This window comes from Pongo abelii, chromosome 10 (genome assembly GCF_028885655.2).
Source record: "Pongo abelii isolate AG06213 chromosome 10, NHGRI_mPonAbe1-v2.0_pri, whole genome shotgun sequence".
Lineage (NCBI taxonomy): Eukaryota > Metazoa > Chordata > Mammalia > Primates > Hominidae > Pongo > Pongo abelii.
In genome coordinates, this window is record NC_071995.2 from 86801764 (window position 1) to 86808682 (window position 6919).

The 6919-nt window shown below is 32.8% G+C and overlaps 1 pseudogene; it reads left to right on the forward strand.

Moving 5' to 3' along the window:
• Window positions 1-1761: 1761 nt before the first annotated feature.
• On the forward strand, window positions 1762-1863 carry LOC112136029 (U2 spliceosomal RNA; annotated as a pseudogene).
• The last annotated feature ends 5056 nt before the right edge of the window (window positions 1864-6919 follow it).

Consider the following 6919-nt stretch of genomic DNA (forward strand, 5'->3'; position numbering starts at 1 on the left):
CACCTCAAGGGGGAAAAATAAATAAAAATTCCCATCCAAACAAAAGCAAATTCAAAAATAAGAAGAGCAAGCTTCTCCAGATGAGAAATAATCATCATACAAACTCCTGCAGTACAAACAAACAAACAAACAAACAAAAAACAACATTTCAACATACCCAAAGGATCACATTAGATGTCTAGCAATGGATCCTAATCAAAAATGAATTTGGATCCTAATCAAAATAAAAACTCTGAAATAAGAGAAAAAGTTCAAAATATGGATTATAGGAAAGCTCAGTGAGGTCCAAGAAAAAGTTGAAAATCAACACAAAAAATCAGGAAAACAATTCAGGATATGAATGAAAAATTTACTAAAGACATGGATAGTTTAAAAAAAACAGAACTTTGGGAAATAAAAAAATTATTGATGATATTACAAAAAATAAGTAAACTGAGCGGAAGAGTTTCAGAACTTGAAGACTGGTCATTCAAATTAGCCCAGTCAGATGAAAATAAAGATAAAGAAATGTTTAATAATGAACAAAGCCTTCAAGAAATATGGAATTATGTAAAACAACCAAAACTGTGAGTAAAAGGCATTTCTGAGGGAGAAGAAGAAAAAGTAAAAACTTTGGAAAACATATTTGACAGAATAATTCAAGAAAACTCTCCTGGCCTAGCTAGAGAATTAGACATTAAGATACAAAAAGCTCAAAGAACACTTGGAAGATTCTCTGCAAGAAGAATCTCATGAAGGCATATAGCCATCAGACTATCCAAAGTCAAGGTGAAAGAAAAAAGAATCCTAAAAGCAGCTAGAGGGGAGCTTCTAATAATCTATAAAGGAAATCTCATTAGACTAACAGTGGACTTCTCAGCAGAAGCTTTATAAGGCAGAAGAGATTGAGGGCCTATTTTCAGCCTTCTCAAAGAAAAAAATGCCAGTCAAGAATTTATATAGTGCCAAACTAAGCTTCATAAATGAAGGAGAAATAAAGTCTTTCTCAGACAAGCAAATGCTAAGGAAATTCATCACCACTAGACCAGCCCTACAAGAAATGCTCAAAAGAGTTCTAAACATGGAAATGAAAGGACAATACTTGCCATAATAAAAGCACATGTAAGTACAAAGTTTACAGATCCTATAAAGGAATTACACAATTGAGATTACAAAGCCAACTAGGTAACAACATCATGACAGGAAGAAAACCTTACATATTAATATGAATCTTAAACATAAATGACTTAAATTTTCCACTTAAAGATATAGGTAGGTCAATTGTATTTAAAAAAACAAGATACAACTGCTTGCTGTCCACAAGAAACCCGCAAAATAAGTGAAGGCTCATAAACTCAAAATGAAGGGGTGGACAAAGATATACCATGTAAACAGAAAACAAACAAACAGAAAAAAGCAGGAGTAGCTATAGTTATAACAGTTAAAACAGACTTTAAATAATCAATAGAGAAATAAGACAAAGAAAATTGTTACATAATGATAAAGGGTTCAATTCAACAAGAAGATATAATTATTCTAAATATGTATGAGCCAACCACCAGAGCACTCAGATTTATAAAACAAACACTACTAGACCTGAGAAAAGAGATGGAGAGAAATAAAATAGTAGTAGGGCACTACAACACCTCAGTGGTAGCACTAGACAGATGACTGAGGCAGAAAATCAACAAACTCTGGACTTCAATGGAACTCTAGATCAAATGGACCTAATAGACAGTTACAGAACATTGCACCCAACAACCACAGAATATACATTTTTCTATCACTTCCCAGCCTTTTGGCTAAGATCAAGCGTAGTATTTGTTCTTATCAGAATATACATTTTTCTTATCCATGTGTGAAATATTCTCCAAAATAATCTATATGCTTAGTCATAATACAAGCCTCAATAAATTCAAAAATAAAAATTATTTGAAGTATCTTGGATGACATCAGAATAAAATTAAAACTATACAAATACATGGAAATTAAGCAACTTACTCCTGAATAAGCTTTGGGTAAATGATGAGATTTAGGTAGAAATAAAAAAAAATTGATATGAGTGAAAATAGAGACACAATATACCAAAACCTATAGGATACAGCAAAAGCAGTGCTATGAGAAAAGTTTATAGCATTGAATGCCTACATCAAAAAAGATTAAAAGGATGTCAAATTTACAACCTAATGTCATACCTCAAGGAACTAGAGAAACAAGAACAAACAAAACCTAAAGCTAGCAGAAGGAATGAGAAAACAAGGATACAATGAATCATTAAATGAAAAAATTAGTTCTTTGAAAATTTAAACAAAGAACATGTAAAGAAAAGGAATCAGTAATCTTAAAAAATCTTCCAACAACAAAAAGTCCAGAAGCAGAGAGATTCACGTCAAACCTTACCAGACAAACAAAGATGAGCTGGTACCAATCTTACTAAGACTATTCTAAAAACAAAACAAAAAAAAATTGAGGAGAAAGTATTGCTCCTTAACTCATCTACAAAACCACTATCACCCTGGTACCAAAATCAGGAAAGGACACAACAAAAATGGAAAACTACAGGCCAATATCCCTGATGAGCATAGGTGCAAAAGTCCTTAACAAAATACTAGCAAACTGAATCCAACATCACATAAATAAGGTAACATATCATGATCAAGTGAATATTATTATAGGGATGCAAAGGTGGTTCAATATACAAAAATCAATAAATGTGTAAGAAAATCAATAAATGTGTAAATTCATGTAAACAGAATTAAAAACAGAAAACATGATCTTCTTAGTAGAGGCAGAAAAATCATTCAATAAAATGCTTTCTTTATGATAAAAACCTGCAACCAACTAGGCATCAACAGAACATACCTCAAAGTAATCAGAGCCATCTATGACAAACCTATAGCCAACATCTTACTGAAAGTGGAAAGGTTGCATGCATTCTCCCTAAGAACTGGAACAAGGCAAGGATGTCCACTCTCACCACTCCTATTCAGCATGGTACCAGAAGTTCTTGCCAGAGCAATCAGACAAGTGAAAGAAATAAAAAGCACCCAAATAGGAAAAGGGGAAATCAAATTATCTCTGTTCGCTGATGGCATGATCTTATACTTAAAAACTCAAAAGACTCTAGTATTTGTTAACTGACTCCAGTAAAGTTTCAGGATACAAAATTAACACACAAAAATCAGGGCATTTTTATACTCCAATAATGTTCAAGCTGAGAAACAAATCCAGACTCAATTCCATTTACAACAAAGAGCACACACACAAAATACCTAGGAATACATTTAACCAAGGAGATGAAAGGTCTTTTCAAGGAGAACTACAGAATACTGATGAAATAAGTCATAGATGACACAAACAGAAAAATATCCCATACTTAAGGTTTAGAAAAATTAGTATCATTAAAATGACTATATGGCTCAAAGCAATCTACAAACTCAACACAATTCCTACTAAATCATTAATGTTACTTTTAACAAAATTAGAAAAAAAATTCCTAAAATTCATATGGAACCAAAGTAGAGCCTGAATAGCCAAAGCAATACTAAGCAAAAAGAACAAAGCTGCAGGCATTCTATTACCTGATTTAAATTATACTATAAGACTATAGTAACCAAGGTAGCATGGTACTGGTTTAAAAATAGACACATAGGTCAGTGGAAGAGAATAGAGAACCCCGAAATAAAGCCACAAACAGCTAATTGATCTTCAACAAAGTTGACACAAATATACTATCATTAAAGGACATCCAATTCAATAAATGTTGCTAGAAAAATTGGATAGCCATATGCAGAAGAATGAAGCTGGACCTATATCTCTCACCGTATATAAAAATTATCTCAAGATGGATTGAGACTTAAACATAAGATCTGAAACTACAAAAATCCCAGTAAAAACCTACTGAAGAGAAGAAGAAAGAAGAAAACCTAATGACAACTCTTCTGGACATTGGCATTTATGACTAAGATCTCAAAAGCAAATGCAACCAAAACAAAAATAGGCAAATGGAACTTAATTAAACTAAAATGCTTCTGCACAGTAAAAGAAATAATCAACAGTGAAACAAGCAGCCTATAGAAAGGGAGAAAATATTTGCAAACTACTCATCCAGAGAATGTCTAATATACAGAATCTACAAGGAACTCAAACAACTCAACACGAAAAAAGACAAACCTCATTAAAAATTAAGCAAACAACACAAACAGGCATTTCTCAAAAAAGCATATTCAAGTAGCCAATGAACATATGAAAAAATGCTCAACATTACTAATCATCAGAGAAATGCAAATTAAAATCACATTGAAATATCATCTCACACCAGTCAGGATATTATTAAGAAGTCAACAAATAACAGATGTTGGCAAAGATATGGAGTAAAGGGAATGCTTCAACACTGCTGGTGGGAATATAAATTAGTACAACCTATATGGAAAACAGTATGGAGATTTCTTAAAGAACTAAAATTAGAACTACCATTAGACCCAGCAATTCTACTACTGAGTATCTACCTAAAGGAAAACGAATAATTATATAAAAAAGACATCTGCATTCTTAATGTTTATGACAGCACTATTCACAATAGCAAAGCATTGGTATCAATCTAAGTATCCATCAATGGATAACTGGATAAAGAAAATGTTATATAGATACACAATGGAATACTAATCAACCATAAAAAAGGATGAAATCCTTTCTTATGCAGCAACATGGATGGAGTTGGAAGCCATATCCAAGTAACATAACTCAGAAACAGAAAATCAAACACCACATGTGCTCACTTGTTAGTGAGAGCTAAACAATGAGTACACATGAATATACAGAAGGAAATCATGGGGACTTCAAAAGCAGGGAGGGAAGAAGGTGAGTTAGAGTTGAAAAATTACCTATTGGGTACAACACTATTATGTTTTTGTTGTTGTTGTTGTTGTTTGTTTTTTGTTTGTTTTGAAACAGAGTCTCGCACTGTTGCCCAGGCTGGAGTGCAGTGGCACAATTTCAGCTCACCACAACGTCCACCTCTCCTGCCTCAGCCTCTCGAGTAACTGGGACTACAGTTGTGTGCCACCACCCCCAGCTAATTTTTATATTTTTAGTAGAGATGGGGTTTTGCCATGTTTGCCAGGCTAGTCTCGAACTCTTGACATCAGGTGATCTGCCTGCCTCAGCCTCCCAAAGTGCTGGGATTACAGGCGTGAGCCACCATGCCCAGCCACTATTATGTATTGTATCTATGCAATGAACCTGAACATGTATTCCCCGAATCTACAAAAATTAAAAATATTTGAAGAAATATTTGAAAAATAATTTAAGATAATAGAAGTAAGAAACAGTAATTTTATTATGTGTCACATAACAATGTAAAGACATTTAAAATCTAGTTCACATGGGATAACCAATAGAGAAAATACTTTTTTTCTAGTAAAATACATACACATACACAGAACTAGTCTACTTTTGCTGAGTATATATTCTATCCCAGATGCTTCACCTGAGGTTTTGTATAAGTATGGTAATAAGAAGCTCAACTTTTGGTATCACAAAGGCATGGGTTCAATAATCCCATATGGTCAACTAATAATGGTGATATCTTGACTAGTTTTTAAAAATGTCCTTGAATGTTATTTGCCTTGTGTAAATTTGGGATAGTAAAAGCTACTTAATGGGGTTGTTGAGAGATTTAAATGTGTATATGTAGCCCTTGATGCAGTGCCTGTCACATAGTTCATAATAATAGCCTTTATCATCATCATCATGTTTGGCTATTCTATCTCTGGACCTGCTTTAATTTTCATTTCATCTCCCATGTATCATCATGTCACTCCTATATGATACAAATTATTATCCCAATTTAGATGAGGGAATTGAGGTTCAGGGTAATTCAGCTAAAAATTGGCCAGGGAGGAAGTTGAACCCATGTATGTCTAGCTATGGTGCTCCTACTCATTTTACAGTACTATACATATGTAGTGTAATTTTTCCTGGTATAGAGAATTGACTTATTTTTTTTCCAGAGCAACTTTAACACACCTTTGATGACACAAATTCCTGATTTACTGAGTCATTGGAACAAAACAATAATTTTATGTGCCAATGGACTAGAGATGTGTGTGTCAAGGTTTCAACTTGAATGATGACTAACCAAAAAACAAAATTCAAAAAATATCTACTAGTACTTCATTAAGAAACAAGCTACTAACATGCATATATATATATAAATGAATATACTCCCATATCTGTGGCATTAATTCCATATTAAAGTATATATATTTTAGTGTTAATAATACACAATATAAACCCAAGCAACAACTACTATGTAAAATTACAAAAGTAAGAAGAAAGATGTATTACTCTAAATTATTTACTTTCATGTAATCCTTTTTGAGGTTCTAGTTTTTAATCTTCTGTGCAATCTTACATTTCCCATGATAATTTCATCTGTAGTATAAGGATGTTGTGCTTTGTTGAAAAATGAAGAACCTTATATAACTGTGGCATCATTTATATAACTGGAGTTGCTGGAGCTTGCTTCTAATACAGGACAAAGCCTCAAGAAAGTCTTTTGAAATGTGCAACAGATGGTATTAGGTTGGTGCAGTTTTTGTGGCTAAAGTAATGGCAAAACCACAATGCCTTTTGCACCTAATATTCTTAATAAAGAAATAAAGAAATAAAGCTATGTGTATAATACCTTCTTGCCAGGGATGAGTTAGAATGATCACACTTCTCCTGAGCAATATAGGTTAAGTTCTACAAGATAGTATTTAATGTCACTTAAAATTGTAACCACAAGTTACTGCATGCATAATCTTGTCAACAGTCCAAAAGTTACTAACCTTTTCTAAGGTAATACATATGTTTTCATACATATGTTCATCCTGTATAATCTGTAATATTAGTGGATGGATAAGAAATAAAAAATACTTATGTTTATTTCATGTCT